Below are 14,850 nucleotides of genomic sequence, written 5' to 3'. Positions count from 1 at the left end.
GAAGACCATTGAACTCATAAAGAACTTTACAAAACCAAAGAAGAACATCAAATATTTTTGGTGTTTTCGAATTTGATAACAAGAACAAAAGGAAACAAGCAAACAACGCGAAATCTTTTTGGGTTTTCTTATAGCAAACTAGCAATAGAAAATAAAGCAAAACAAATGCAAGAAACCAAAATAAACAAATGGTGAAGAGAAACAACAGAAATATTTTTGGTCTTTCTGTGTTTTAGGAAAGAAACAAAACAAGAACAAGAAAATGAAAACTAAAAGAAACACAGAAAAGCAAGATGGCAGAAATCTGCCAAAACTTGACAAGCAGTACTGAAATCGATTTTTACAAAAATCTTCCGTTGCTCAGCTCGAAAAGTGTTCAACTACTGAAAGTTAGATAACAACCTGGGGAACATGCAAAAAAATTGGCAGCTCAAAATAACGTTCTGGCTGTGCGCACGAATTTTCTAGTAACAGTCCAGAATCTGTTTTCAGGCAGCACTTCCCCAAATATCATCTCCCTCTCATTAGAAAACCACTCAAAGATACTAAACAAGTATGTACAAGTATCCAGCAACCATAATATGCAAAGAATGAGTGATGCCGGTATACCTCCCTCCAAGCTTAGGCTTTTGGCCTAAGTGGAGATCAACCCCAACGAGGGTCTGGGTTCCATGCCGGTGGATCGTACATGGAGTAATCATAATAAGGTACTGATGCAGAAGAAAAGCGTGGAGGCTCCTTGATACGTCTCCAACGTATCGATAATTTCTTGTGTTCCATGCCACATTATTGATGTTATCTACATGTTTTATGCACACTTTATATCATATTCGTGCATTTTACGGAACTAACCTATTAACAAGATGCCGAAGTGCCGATTCTTGTTTTACTGCTGTTTTTGGTTTCAGAAATCCTAGTAAAGAAATATTCTCGGAATTGGACGAAATAAAAGCCCGAGAGGCCTATTTTCTCACGAAGCTTCCAGAAGACCGAAGACGAGACGAAGAGGGGCCACGGGGGAGCCAAACCCTAGGGCGGCGCGGCCCCCCCCTTGGCCGCGCGGCCTATGGTGTGGGCCCCCCGTGCCGCCTCTCGACTTGCCCTTCCGCCTACAAATAGCCTCCGTGACGAAACCCCCGAGTACCGAGAGCCACGATACGGAAAACATTGCGAGACGCCGTCGCCGCCGATCCCATCTCGGGGGATCCTGGAGATCGCCTCCGGCACCTCGCCGGAGAGGGGATTCATCTCCCGGAGGAATCTACACCGCCATGGTCGCCTCCGGTGTGATGTGTGAGTAGTCTACCCCTGGACTATGGGTCCATAGCAGTAGCTAGATGGTTGTCTTCTCCCCATTGTGCTATCATTGTCGGATCTTGTGAGCTGCCTATCATGATCAAGATCATCTATATGTAATTCTATATGTTGCGTTTGTTGGGATCCGATGAATAGAGAATACTTGTTATGTTGATTATCAAAGTTATACATGTGTTGTTTATGATCTTGCATGCTCTCCGTTATTAGTAGATGCTCTGGCCAAGTAGATGCTTTTAACTCCAAGAGGGAGTACTTATGCTCGATAGTGGGTTCATGCCCGCATTGACACCCGGGACGGTGACAGAAAGTTCTAAGGTTGTGTTGTGCTTGTTGCCACTAGGGATAAAACATTGATGCTATGTCTAAGGATGTAGTTGTTGATTACATTACGCACCATACTTAATGCAATTGTCTGTTGTTTGCAACTTAATGCTGGAGGGGTTCGGATGATAACCTCGAAGGTGGACTTTTTAGGCATAGATGCAGTTGGATGGCGGTCTATGTACTTTGTCGTAATGCCCAATTAAATCTCACTATACTCATCATGATATGTATGTGCATTGTCATGCTCTCTTTATTTGTCAATTGCCCAAGCTGTAATTTGTTCACCCAACATGCTATTCGTCTTATGGGAGAGACACCTCTAGTGAGCTGTGGACCCCGGTCCAATTCTCTTTACTGAAATACAATCTACTGCAATACTTGTTTCTACTGTTTTCTCTGCAAACAATCATCTTCCACACAATACGGTTAATCCTTTGTTACGGCAAGCCGGTGAGATTGACAACCTCCTCTGTTTCGTTGGGGCAAAGTAGTTTGGTTGTGTTGTGCGGGTTCCACGTTGGCGCCGGAATCTACGGTGTTGCGCCGCACTACATCCCGCCGCCATCAACCTTCAACGTGCTTCTTGGCTCCTCCTGGTTCGATAAACCTTGGTTTCTTTCCGAGGGAAAACTTGCTGCTGTGCTCATCATACCTTCCTCTTGGGGTTGCCCAACGAACGTGTGAAATACACGCCATCAAGCATATTTTCCGGCGCCGTTGCCGGGAACTGAAGAAAAGCTACACCACAAAGATTTCTAACTCCCACGTCAACTACGCACCAGAATATTTTCTGGCGCCGTTGCCGGGGAGATCAAGACACGCTGCAAGGGGAGTCTCCACTTCTCAATCTCTTTACTTTGTTTTTGTCTTGCTTTATTTTATTTACTACTTTGTTTGCTGCACTTAAATCAAAATACAAAAAAATTAGTTGCTAGTTTTACTTTATTTGCTATCTTGTTTGCTATATCGAAAACACAAAAAAAAATTAGTTTACTTGCATTTACTTTATCTAGTTTGCTTTATTTACTATTGCTAAAATGGCCAACGCTGAAAATACTAAGTTGTGTGACTTCACAACCACAAATAATAATGATTTCTTATGCACACCTATTGCTCCACTCGCTACTACAGCAGAATTCTTTGAAATTAAACCTGCTTTACTGAATCTTGTCATGAACAATCAATTTTCTGGAATTAGTTCTGATGATGCTGCCGCCCATCTTAATAATTTTGTTGAACTATGCGAAATGCAAAAATATAAAGATGTAGATGGTGATATTATTAAACTAAAATTGTTCCCTTTCTCATTAAGAGGAAGAGCTAAAGATTGGTTGCTATCTCTCGCCTAAGAATAGTATTGATTCATGGACTAAATGCAAGGATGCTTTTATTGGTAGATATTATCCCCTTGCTAAAATTATATCTTTGAGGAGTAGCATAATGAATTTTAAACAATTAGATACTGAACATGTTGCTCAAGCTTGGGAAAGAATGAAATCTCTGGTTAAAAATTGCCCAACCCATGGACTGACTACTTGGATGATCATCCAAACCTTCTATGCAGGACTAAATTTTTCTTCACGGAATTTATTGGATTCAGCTGCTGGAGGTACCTTTATGTCCATCACTCTTGGTGAAGCAACAAAGCTTCTTGATAATATGATGATCAACTACTCTGAATGGCACACGGAAAGAGCTCCACAAGGTAAGAAGGTAAATTACGTCGAAGAAACCTCTTCCTTGAGTGATAAGGTTGATGCTATTATGTCTATGCTTGTGAATGATAGGACTAATGTTGATCCTAATAATGTTCCGTTAGCTTCATTGGTTGCACAAGAAGAACATGTTGATGTAAACTTCATTAAAAATAATAATTTCAACAACAATGCTTACCGGAACAATTCTAGTAATAACTATAGGCCATATCCTTATAATAATGGTAACGGTTATGCTAATTCTTATGGGAATTCTTACAACAATAATAGGAATTCACCCCCTGGACTTGAAGCCATGCTTAAAGAATTTATTAGTACACAAAGCTGCCTTTAACAAATCTCGTTGAGGAAAAGCTCAATAAAATTGATATTCTTGTTTCTAGAGTTGATAGTCTTGCCTCTGATGTTGATCTTTTGAAATCGAAAGTTATGCCTAATAGGGATATTGAAAATAAAATTGTTACTACAGCAAATGCCATTCAAGTTAGAATTAATGAGAATATAAGATTAATGGCTGAGCTGCGTGCTAGGTGGGATAGAGAAGAAAATGAAAAACTAGCTAAAGAGAAGAATATAGCTAAAGTTTGGACTATTACCACCACTAGTAATGCTAATGCTACACATGTTGCTGCACCTCCTACTCATACTAATAAAAGAATTGGTGTTAGCAATGTTTCCACTTCTAATGCAAAGCGCGAAAAACTACTGAAGCTGCTAAAGCTGCTGAAACTGCTCGCGATAAAGCTGCTGAAATTTTTTCCAACATTGGGGATGATGATCCCATTGCTTTAGATTATAATGGTTTGAATTTTGATGATTGCCACATCTCTGAAGTTATAAAGTTCTTGCAAAAACTTGCTAAAAGTCCTAATGCTAGTGCTATAAATTTGGCTTTCACGCATCATATTACAAATGCTCTCATAAAAGCTAGAGAAGAGAAACTAGAGCGCGAAACCTCTATTCCTAAAAAGCTAGAAGATGGTTGGGAGCCCATCATTAAGATGAAGGTTAAAGATTTTGATTGTAATGCTTTATGTGATCTTGGTGCAAGTATTTCTGTTATGCCGAAGAAAATTTATAATATGCTTGACTTGCCACCGCTGAAAAATTGTTATTTGGATGTTAATCTTGCTGATCATTCTACAAAGAAACCTTTGGGTAAAGTTGATAATGTTCGCATTACCGTTAACAATAACCTTGTTCCCGTTGATTTTGTTGTCTTGGATATTGAATGCAATGCATCTTGTCCAATTATATTGGGAAGACCTTTTCTTCGAACCGTTGGTGCCACTATTGATATGAAGGAAGGTAATATTAAATATCAATTTCCTCTCAAGAAAGGTATGGAACACTTCCCTAGAAAGAGAATGAAGGTACCTTATGATTCTATTATTAGAACAAATTATGATGTTGATGCTTCATCTCTCGATGTTACTTGATACACACTTTCGCGCCTAGCTGAAAGGCGTTAAAGAAAAGCGCTTATGGGAGACAACCCATGTTTTTACCTACAGTACTTTGTTTTTATTTTGTGTCTTGGAAGTTGTTTACTACTGTAGCAACCTCTCCTTATCTTAGTTTTGAGTTTTGTTGTGCCAAGTTAAGCCGTTGATAGAAAAGTAAGTACTAGATTTGGATTACTGCGCAGTTCCAGATTTCTTTGCTGTCACGAATCTGAGCCCACTGCCCTGCAGGAAGCTCAGAAAATTATGCCAATTTACGTGCATGATCCTCAGATATGTACGCAACTTTCATTCAATTTGAGCATTTTCATTTGAGCAAGTCTGGTGCCATTTTAAAATTCGTCAATACGAACTGTTCTGTTTTGACAGATTCTGCCTTTTATTTCGCATTGCCTCTTTCGCTATGTTGGATGAATTTCTTTGATCCACTAATGTCCAGTAGCATTATGCAATGTCCAGAAGTGTTAAGAATGATTGTGTTACCTCTGAATATGTCAATTTATATTGTGCACTAACCCTCTAATGAGTTGTTTCGAGTTTGGTGTGGAGGAAGTTTTCAAGGATCAAGAGAGGAGTATGATGCAACATGATCAAGGAGAGTGAAAGCTCTAAGCTTGGGGATGCACCCGGTGGTTCACCCCTGCATATATCAAGAAGACTCAAGCGTCTAAGCTTGGGGATGCCCAAGGCATCCCCTTCTTCATCAACAAATTATCGGAGTTCCTCCCCTGAAACTACATTTTTATTCGGCCACATCTTATGTGCTTTTTCTTGGAGCGTCGGTTTGTTTTTGTTTTTGTTTTGTTTGAATAAAATGGATCCTAGCATTCACTTTATGGGAGAGATACACACTCCGCTGTAGCATATGGACAAATATGTCCTTGGTTTCTACTCATAGTATTCATGGCGAAGTTTCTCCTTCGTTAAATTGTTATATGGTTGGAATTGGAAAATGATACATGTAGTAATTGCTATAAATGTCTTGGGTAATGTGATACTTGGCAATTGTTGTGCTCATGTTTAAGCTCTTGCATCATATGCTTTGCACCCATTAATGAAGAAATACATAGAGCATGCTAAAATTTGGTTTGCATATTTGGTTTCTCTAAGGTCTAGATAATTTCTAGTATTGAGTTTGAACAACAAGGAAGACGGTGTAGAGTCTTATAATGTTTACAATATGTCTTTTATGTGAGTTTTGCTGCACCGGTTCATCCTTGTGTTTGTTTCAAATAAGCCTTGCTAGCCTAAACCTTGTATCGAGAGGGAATACTTCTCATGCATCCAGAATACTTGAGCCAACCACTATGCCATTTGTGTCCACCATACCTACCTACTACATGGTATTTTCCAGCCATTCCAAAGTAAATTGCTTGAGTGCTACCTTTAAAAAATTCCATCATTCACCTTTGCAATATATAGCTCATGGGACAAATAGCTTAAAAACTATTGTGGTATTGAATATGTAATTATGCACTTTATCTCTTATTAAGTTGCTTGTTGTGCGATAACCATGTTTACTGGGGAACGCCATCAACTCGTTGTTGAATTTCATGTGAGTTGCTATGCATGTTCGTCTTGTCGGAAGTAAGGGCGATCTACACTGAGTTGAATGGTTTGAGCATGCATATTGTGAGAGAAGAACATTGGGCCGCTAACTAAAGCCATGTTCCATGGTGGAAGTTTCAGTTTTGGACAAACATCCTCAAATCTCTAATGAGAAAAGAATTAATTGTTGTTGAATGCTTAAAGCATTAAAAGAGGAGTCCATTATCCGTTGTCTATGTTGTCCCGGTATGGATGTCTAAGTTGAGAATAATCAAAAGCGAGAAATCCAAATGCGAGCTTTCTCCTTAGACCTTTGTACAGGCGGCATAGAGGTACCCCTTTGTGATACTTGGTTAAAGCATATGTATTGCGGTGATAATCCAGGTAGTCCAAGCTAATTAGGACAAGGTGCGAGCACTATTAGTACACTATGCATGAGGCTTGCAACTTATAAGATATAATTTACATGATGCATATGCTTTATTACTACCGTTGACAAAATTGTTTCATGTTTTCAAAATCAAAGCTCTAGCACAAATATAGCAATCGATGCTTTTCCTCTATGAGGACCATTCTTTTACTTTCAATGTTGAGTCAGTTCACCTATTTCTATCCACCTCAAGAAGCAAACACTTGTGTGAACTGTGCATTGATTCTTACATACTTGCTTATTGCACTTATTATATTACTCTATGTTGACAATATCCATGAGATATATATGTTACAAGTTGAAAGCAATCGCTGAAACTTAATCTTCTTTTGTGTTGCTTCAATACCTTTACTTTGAATTATTGCTTTATGAGTTAACTCTTATGCAAGACTTATTGATGCTTGTCTTGAAGTGCTATTCATGAAAAGTCTTTGCTTTATGATTCACTTGTTTACTCATGTCATACACATTGTTTTGATCGCTGCACTCACTACATATGCTTTACAAATAGTATGATCAAGTTTATGATGGCATGTCACTCCAGAAATTATCTTTGTTATCGTTTTACCTGCTCGGGACGAGCAGAACTAAGCTTGGGGATGCTGATACGTCTCCAACGTATCGATAATTTCTTGTGTTCCATGCCACATTATTGATGTTATCTACATGTTTTATGCACACTTTATATCATATTCGTGCATTTTCTCGGAACTAACCTATTAACAAGATGCCGAAGTGCCGATTCTTTGTTTTCTGCTGTTTTTGGTTTCAGAAATCCTAGTAAAGAAATATTCTCGGAATTGGACGAAATAAAAGCCCAGAGGCCTATTTTCTCACGAAGCTTCCAGAAGACCGAAGACGAGACGAAGAGGGGCCACGGGGGAGCCAAACCCTAGGGCGGCGCGGCCCCCCCCTTGGCCGCGCGGCCTATGGTGTGGGCCCCCCGTGCCGCCTCTCGACTTGCCCTTCCGCCTACAAATAGCCTCCGTGACGAAACCCCCAGTACCGAGAGCCACGATACGGAAAACATTACTGAGACGCCGTCGCCGCCGATCCCATCTCGGGGGATCCTGGAGATCGCCTCCGGCACCCTGCCGGAGAGGGGATTCATCTCCCGGAGGAATCTACACCGCCATGGTCGCCTCCGGTGTGATGTGTGAGTAGTCTACCCCTGGACTATGGGTCCATAGCAGTAGCTAGATGGTTGTCTTCTCCCCATTGTGCTATCATTGTCGGATCTTGTGAGCTGCCTATCATGATCAAGATCATCTATATGTAATTCTATATGTTGCGTTTGTTGGGATCCGATGAATAGAGAATACTTGTTATGTTGATTATCAAAGTTATACATGTGTTGTTTATGATCTTGCATGCTCTCCGTTATTAGTAGATGCTCTGGCCAAGTAGATGCTTTTAACTCCAAGAGGGAGTACTTATGCTCGATAGTGGGTTCATGCCCGCATTGACACCGGGACAGTGATGACGAAAGTTCTAAGGTTGTGTTGTGCTTGTTGCCACTAGGGATAAAACATTGATGCTATGTCTAAGGATGTAGTTGTTGATTACATTACGCACCATACTTAATGCAATTGTCCGTTGTTTGCAACTTAATGCCGGAGGGGTTCGGATGATAACTTCGAAGGTGGATTTTTTAGGCATAGATGCGGTTGGATGGCGGTCTATGTACTTTGTCGTAATGCCCAATTAAATCTCACTATACTCATCATGATATGTATGTGCATTGTCATGCTCTCTTTATTTGTCAATTGCCCAACCGTAATTTGTTCACCCAACATGCTGTTCGTCTTATGGGAGAGACACCTCTAGTGAACTGTGGACCCCGGTCCAATTCTCTTTACTGAAATACAATCTACTTCAATACTTGTTTCTACTGTTTTCTCTGCAAACAATCATCTTCCACACAATACGGTTAATCCTTTGTTACGAGCAAGCCGGTGAGATTGACAACCTCACCGTTTCGTTGGGGCAAAGTAGTTTGGTTGTGTTGTGCGAGGTTCCACGTTGGCGCCGGAATCTCCGGTGTTGCGCCGCACTACATCCCGCCGCCATCAACCTTCAACGTGCTTCTTGGCTCCTCCTGGTTCGATAAACCTTGGTTTCTTTCTGAGGGAAAACTTGCTGCTGTGCTCATCATACCTTCCTCTTGGGGTTGCCCAACGAACGTGTGAAATACACGCCATCACTCCTCATTCCCAACTTGTTGATGCGAAGAGCTTGCTGCATCTGATGACGAGTCGAGGTGTTCCTCGACCTCATCCGTGTTGTCTCTTGCACGATGGCCATCTCTCTCTATGTATGCCTTCAGTTCCCCTTCCGTGATTGACCAATCCTCCCTGGAATCAAGGTTAAACAGAGCAGGTGCAGGCAATCCTACTAATTTTTCAATTTTCTTAGTTATTGTCCAGGATTTCTTGTAAAATGTTATTCTGTAAAACAGGTTGCTCAAATTAGATGAATCAGAAACAAATTCATGCTTAATCATGGAGACTATGTCAAGTTTCTCTATGGGGAGTTGAATATCAAGATGGTGATGTTCTACATTATGCATAGCTAATAAGCGAGAGGCTATGAGTCCTCCACAAATTTCTCCCTTCTCACGGTTAGTAGCAAGTCTGTTGGCTATCAAAGCACCCAAGTTATAAGTTCTATTACCTTGTAATGCAGCTGCTAGAAAGGCTAGATCCTGGATAGATACTTTACTTCCATTCTTTCTTGCTAGAACGCACTTGGTAATGAAATAAGCAAAGTAACGAATAGCTGGGAAATGAATGCTACTGATTTTACCACCATCCTCCGAGAAGCTTCTTCCATGACAAATCATCTTGAAGAGGTCCAAGAACTCTTGCGGCGATCCCTTTATCTTCTCGCATGATCCCCACTGTGGCACTCTGATTGCTGCACAAAAATCATTGAATGGCAAGTTGACAGTTTTATTATAAATTTTGTACTGAACCATGGGGTTAGATCGTGACCAATTGAATTTAAAATCTTGCACTACTGACATAGTCAGTTTTGCATATTGGCATGGTTCACCATCAACAAAATCATCCAACCCTGCACGAGAGATTAAACTTTGAACGTCCTGCAAGATCCCTGCACTTCTCATAAAATCCACGCACGGATAGTAAGTGGGATATACTCCTTCTTCTCGGTGAACTCTCATGACCTGTTGCACCTCCAATGCTTGCTGGTTAAGTTGGTGCCTACTCCCGTCCATTTTCTGAAATTTTTCAACAAACAATATAAAACTTGATTTGGTGACATATAATTGAGGGAAACTACCATAGGAACTTGCTAGAGTACTAATCATGCATCAAAACTAGTTTCTACCACTTAGAACAAGCATGCAAGCTCACTAAACATGTTACCTACAGCAGCAAAATATGCAAGATATACTCCACCAACAAAATTCTACTTGGATAATCGAAGGAGTCACATACCGGAGAGCAAATGTGCAAAATCTCAGACAGAAATCTGGGCTGAGTAAAGAGATCGAGAAATCTGGAGCTCTTGAGCAAAAACACGAGTGAGAGGAAGCTGGTGTTGATTTTTTCGGGAGAGAGAAGAGTGTGGGAGGAAGAGATGCTAAAGTGGGGTAAAGGGGGCCCACACACCAGGGTGGCGCGCCCCCCTTGCTGGCCGCGCCAGCCTGTGGGGTGCCCCACTGGTCATCCCCAGGTGCTCCCAGGTGCCTCGTCGAAAAATAGGACCAACAGTATAATTTTTGTGAATTTTTGAAAACTTTGAAAAATGCACATTTCTGGGTATTAAGTTTATTATTACTGGCCAGGAAAAATTTCAAAATCTCTAAATGACTAAGGAACTTTGCAAAATAAGAGTGCTACAGCAACTAGAGCAAGTGGAGGAAGAAAGAGATGTTGTTTACCTCCTCTATGCATATAAAAAGTATTTGTTAACAAGGTTGATCAAGTCTTGCCACCAAATAAATTTTACATAGCATAAGAAGAAATAAACCTCAAATCAATCATGTTACCTTGTATTGTATTGATATGGATCCAATCACAAGAGTTTGATATTCTTCTTTAGGCTCATATATTGGACAATCAATAGTTCCCACTTTGATAGTTTTCACATTAGAAATTGTATTAACTCCACATGCTTTTTCAATTCTCTTGGGGAAATAGACGGTGTGCTCCTTATCATCAACATTGAAAGTAACCTTTCCTTTATTGCAATCAATAACAGCCCCTGCGGTGTTAACAAAAGGTCTCCCAAGAATAATAGACATATTATCATCTTCAGGCATTTCCAACACAACAAAATCAATTAATATCAAGCAGTTATTAGTAACTTGAACAGGAACATCCTCACATATACCAACAGGAATAGCAGTAGATTTATCAGCCATTTGCAAAGATATATCAGTAGGTATCAACTTATCTAAGTAAAGTCTCTTATAAAGAGAAAAAGGCATAACACTAACACCGGCTCCCAAGTCACATAGAGCGAGTTTTAACATAATTATTCTTAATAGAACAAGGAATAGTAGGTATACCGGGTCGCCCAACTTCTTTGGAACTTTGCCATTGAAAGAGTAATTAGCAAGCATAGTGGAAATTTCCTCATTGGGGATTTTCCTTTTGTTAGTAACAATATCTTTCATATACTTTGAATAAGGAGGCAATTTAATAGCATCGATCAAAGGGATTTGCAAGAATAAAGGTTTCATCCAATCACAAAATTTATTATAGTGTTCTTCTTCCTTTGATTTTAGTTTCTTAGCAGGAAAAGGCATTTGCTTTTGCACCCAAGGTTCCCTTTCATTACCATGTTTCTTAGCAATAAAATCTTCTTTAGTATACTTTTTATTTTTATCTTGCTTTTCAGGTTCATCTTCAACCTCTTCTTTATCAGAAATATCATTCTTATCATTATCATTATTATCATCATGTTCATTACCACTTTCAATTTCAGCATCAGAAATAGAAATACTATTAGGATCATTAACAGGTTCAGAGGATTCTACAACATTTTTATGTTTCTTCTTCTTTTTCTTAGAAGGAGCTCTAGGTTCAGTGCGTTGAGAATCTTGTTCAATTCTTTTGGGATGCCCTTCAGGATATAGAGGATCCTGGGTAGAGACACCACCTCTAGTTGTTACTTCATAAGCATGTTTCTCTTTAGAATTATTTTGTAATAAGTCATTTTGCACTTTAGTGAGTTGATCAATTTGAGTTTGAACCATTTGAAAATGTTTAACAAGCATCTTAACATCATTGGAGGTTCTCTCCACAATATCATGCAAATTGCTAATAGCTTGAGAATTTTCCATTAGATGATTCTCTACTCTCATATTAAAATTTTCTTGCTTAACAATATAATTATCAAACTCATCTAAGCATTGCGCAGGAGGTTTTGAATACGGAATATCTTCCCTAGTAAAGCGTCGAAGGGAATTTACCTCAATCATGGATGAAGGGGAATTATCTCACATATATCTTCTATGGGAGGTAGATTCTTCACATCTTCAGATTTAATACCTTTCTCCTTGAGAGACTTCTTGGCTTCCCTCATATCTTCATCATTCAATTTAATTAAACCCCTCTTCTTCAATATTGGCGTTGGAGTTGGTTCGAGCGTAGTCCAATCATCATGATTCCGGCCTATTTTAGCCAATAATTCTTCAGCTTCGTCTGGAGTTCTTTTCCTGAAAACACAACCAGCACAACTATCCAGGTATGCCCTAGACTCAATGGTTAGTCCACTATAAAATATATCAAGTAAATCATTCTTTTCTAAATCATGTCCAGGTCGAGCTCTGAAAGAGAACAAAATCTTGCCCAAGCCTCAGGCAATTTCTCTTCATCTCCCTGGTCAAATCTATAAATTCTCTGTAAAGCAATATGTTGAGCACTAGCAGGAAAGTATTTTCGAAAGAAAACATCACGCAAATCAGTTGGATTTTTAATAGAACCAGGAGGCAAATTATTATACCAAGTTTTAGCATCATCCTTTAATGAGAAAGGAAAAATTTTAACGACAAAGTAAGTACGCATCTTGATATCATCGGAAAACAAACTACTCATAGAAGAAAGTTCAATCATGTGTTCTACATCACTTTCTTTTTTAGTACCACAAAAGGGTGCTTTCTCTACAATAGCTATATGAGATAGATCAAGAGAAAAATCATAATCTTTATCCTTAATGCATATAGGAGATGTGGCAAATTTAGGATCAGGAGATAACTTATGTCTAACGATATATTGTGTGAGAAACTTTTTAATTTTACTAGCATCAGCAGTAGCATTGCATCTATTAATAAGATCATCATTAAGTTCCACATAATCTTCATCAGGATCATCACTAGAATAATCAAGTTCAGGTGAACTAACAGGTGTAGTAGCATCAGGAGTTTCAACATTTTCAATTTGTCTAGACCTAGCAATTGTAGCATCTAGAAAAGATCCCAATGAACCACTATCATCAAGCACAGCAGAAATATTATCAATATTATGAGAGTTTTCAGATTCAGCAGAAGTACCAGCATGTGAAGCATGTGGCGGTGAAACAAGTTTATCAATCACAGATGGTGAATCAAGAGCAGCAGAGGTACTCAGAGTTGTACCTTTTCTTGTAGTGGATGGTAATATGGCGACTCTAGGATCGCGAGTTTTACCCATGATGGAGAATTTGCAGCGAACAATATCAATCCAAGTGAACTTCCAAATAAAGTTATGCTCCCCGGCAGCGGCGCCAGAAAACAGTCTTGATGACCCACAAGTATAGGGGATCGCAGCAGTCTTCGCGGGTAGTAAAACCCAATTTATTGATTCGACACAAGGGGAGACAAAGAATACTTGAAAGCCTTAACGAGCGGAGTTGTCAATTCAGCTGCACCGGAAACAGACTTGCTCGCAAGAGTTTATCGATAGTAACGGTTTTATAGCAGTAGCAGTAGTGAAATAACAGCAGCAGAGTAACAAAGACAGCAGTAGTGATTATAGTAAACAGCAGGATTAAAATACTGTAGGCACGGGGACGGATAACGGGCGTTGCATGGATGAGAGAAACTCATGTAACAATCAAGCAGGGCATTTGCAGATAATAATAAAATGGTGTCCAAGTACAAAGCAATCAATAGGCATGTGTTCCAATTATAGTCGTACGTGCTCGCAATGAGAAACTTGCACAACATCTTTTGTCCTACCAGCCGGTGGCAGCCGGGCCTCAAGGGAATCTCTTGGATATTAAGGTACTCCTTTTAATAGAGTACCGGAGCAAAGCATTAACACTCCGTGAACACATGTGATACTCACATCACTACCATCCCCTCCGGTTGTCCCGATTTCGTCACTTCGGGGCCATCGGTTCCGGACAGCGACATGTGTATACAACTTGCGGGTAAGACCATAAACAATGAATATCATGATGAAACAATAACATGTTCAGATCTGAGATCATGGCACTCGGGCCCTAGTGACAAGCATTAAGCATAACAAGTTGCAACAATATCATCAAAGTACCAATTACGGACACTAGGCACTATGCCCTAACAATCTTACACTATTACATGACCAATCTCATCCAATCCCTACCATCCCCTTCAGCCTACAGCGGGGGAATTACTCACACATGGATGGGGGAAACATGGCTGGTTGATGTAGAGGCGTCGGTGGTGATGGCGGCGATGATCTCCTCCAATTCCCCGTCCCGGCGGAGTGCCAGAACGGAGACTTCTGGCTCCCGAGACGGATTTTCGCGATGTGGCGGCGTTCTGGAGGGTTTCTGGCGACTTCGACTTCTCTCCGTGCGTTTTTAGGTCGAGGGCGATAAGTAGTCCGAAGGAGAGCGTCGGAGGCCTGCCGAGGGGGCCACACGCTAGGGCCGCGCGCCCCCCTCCTGGGCCGCGCCGCCCTAGGGTGTGGGGCCCTCGGGCCTCCACCGACTTGCCCTTCGGCTCCGTGAGTTTTACGGGAAAATAGGGCCTTCGTCAAAATCCCGAGGTTTTCTCCGAAAGTTGGATTTCTGCACAAAAACGAGACACCAAAACAGTTCTGCTGAAAACAACGTT

This window comes from Lolium rigidum, chromosome 7 (assembly GCF_022539505.1).
Source record: "Lolium rigidum isolate FL_2022 chromosome 7, APGP_CSIRO_Lrig_0.1, whole genome shotgun sequence".
In the NCBI taxonomy this organism is placed as follows: domain Eukaryota; kingdom Viridiplantae; phylum Streptophyta; class Magnoliopsida; order Poales; family Poaceae; genus Lolium; species Lolium rigidum.
Note: the sequence above shows the minus strand (reverse complement) of the source record.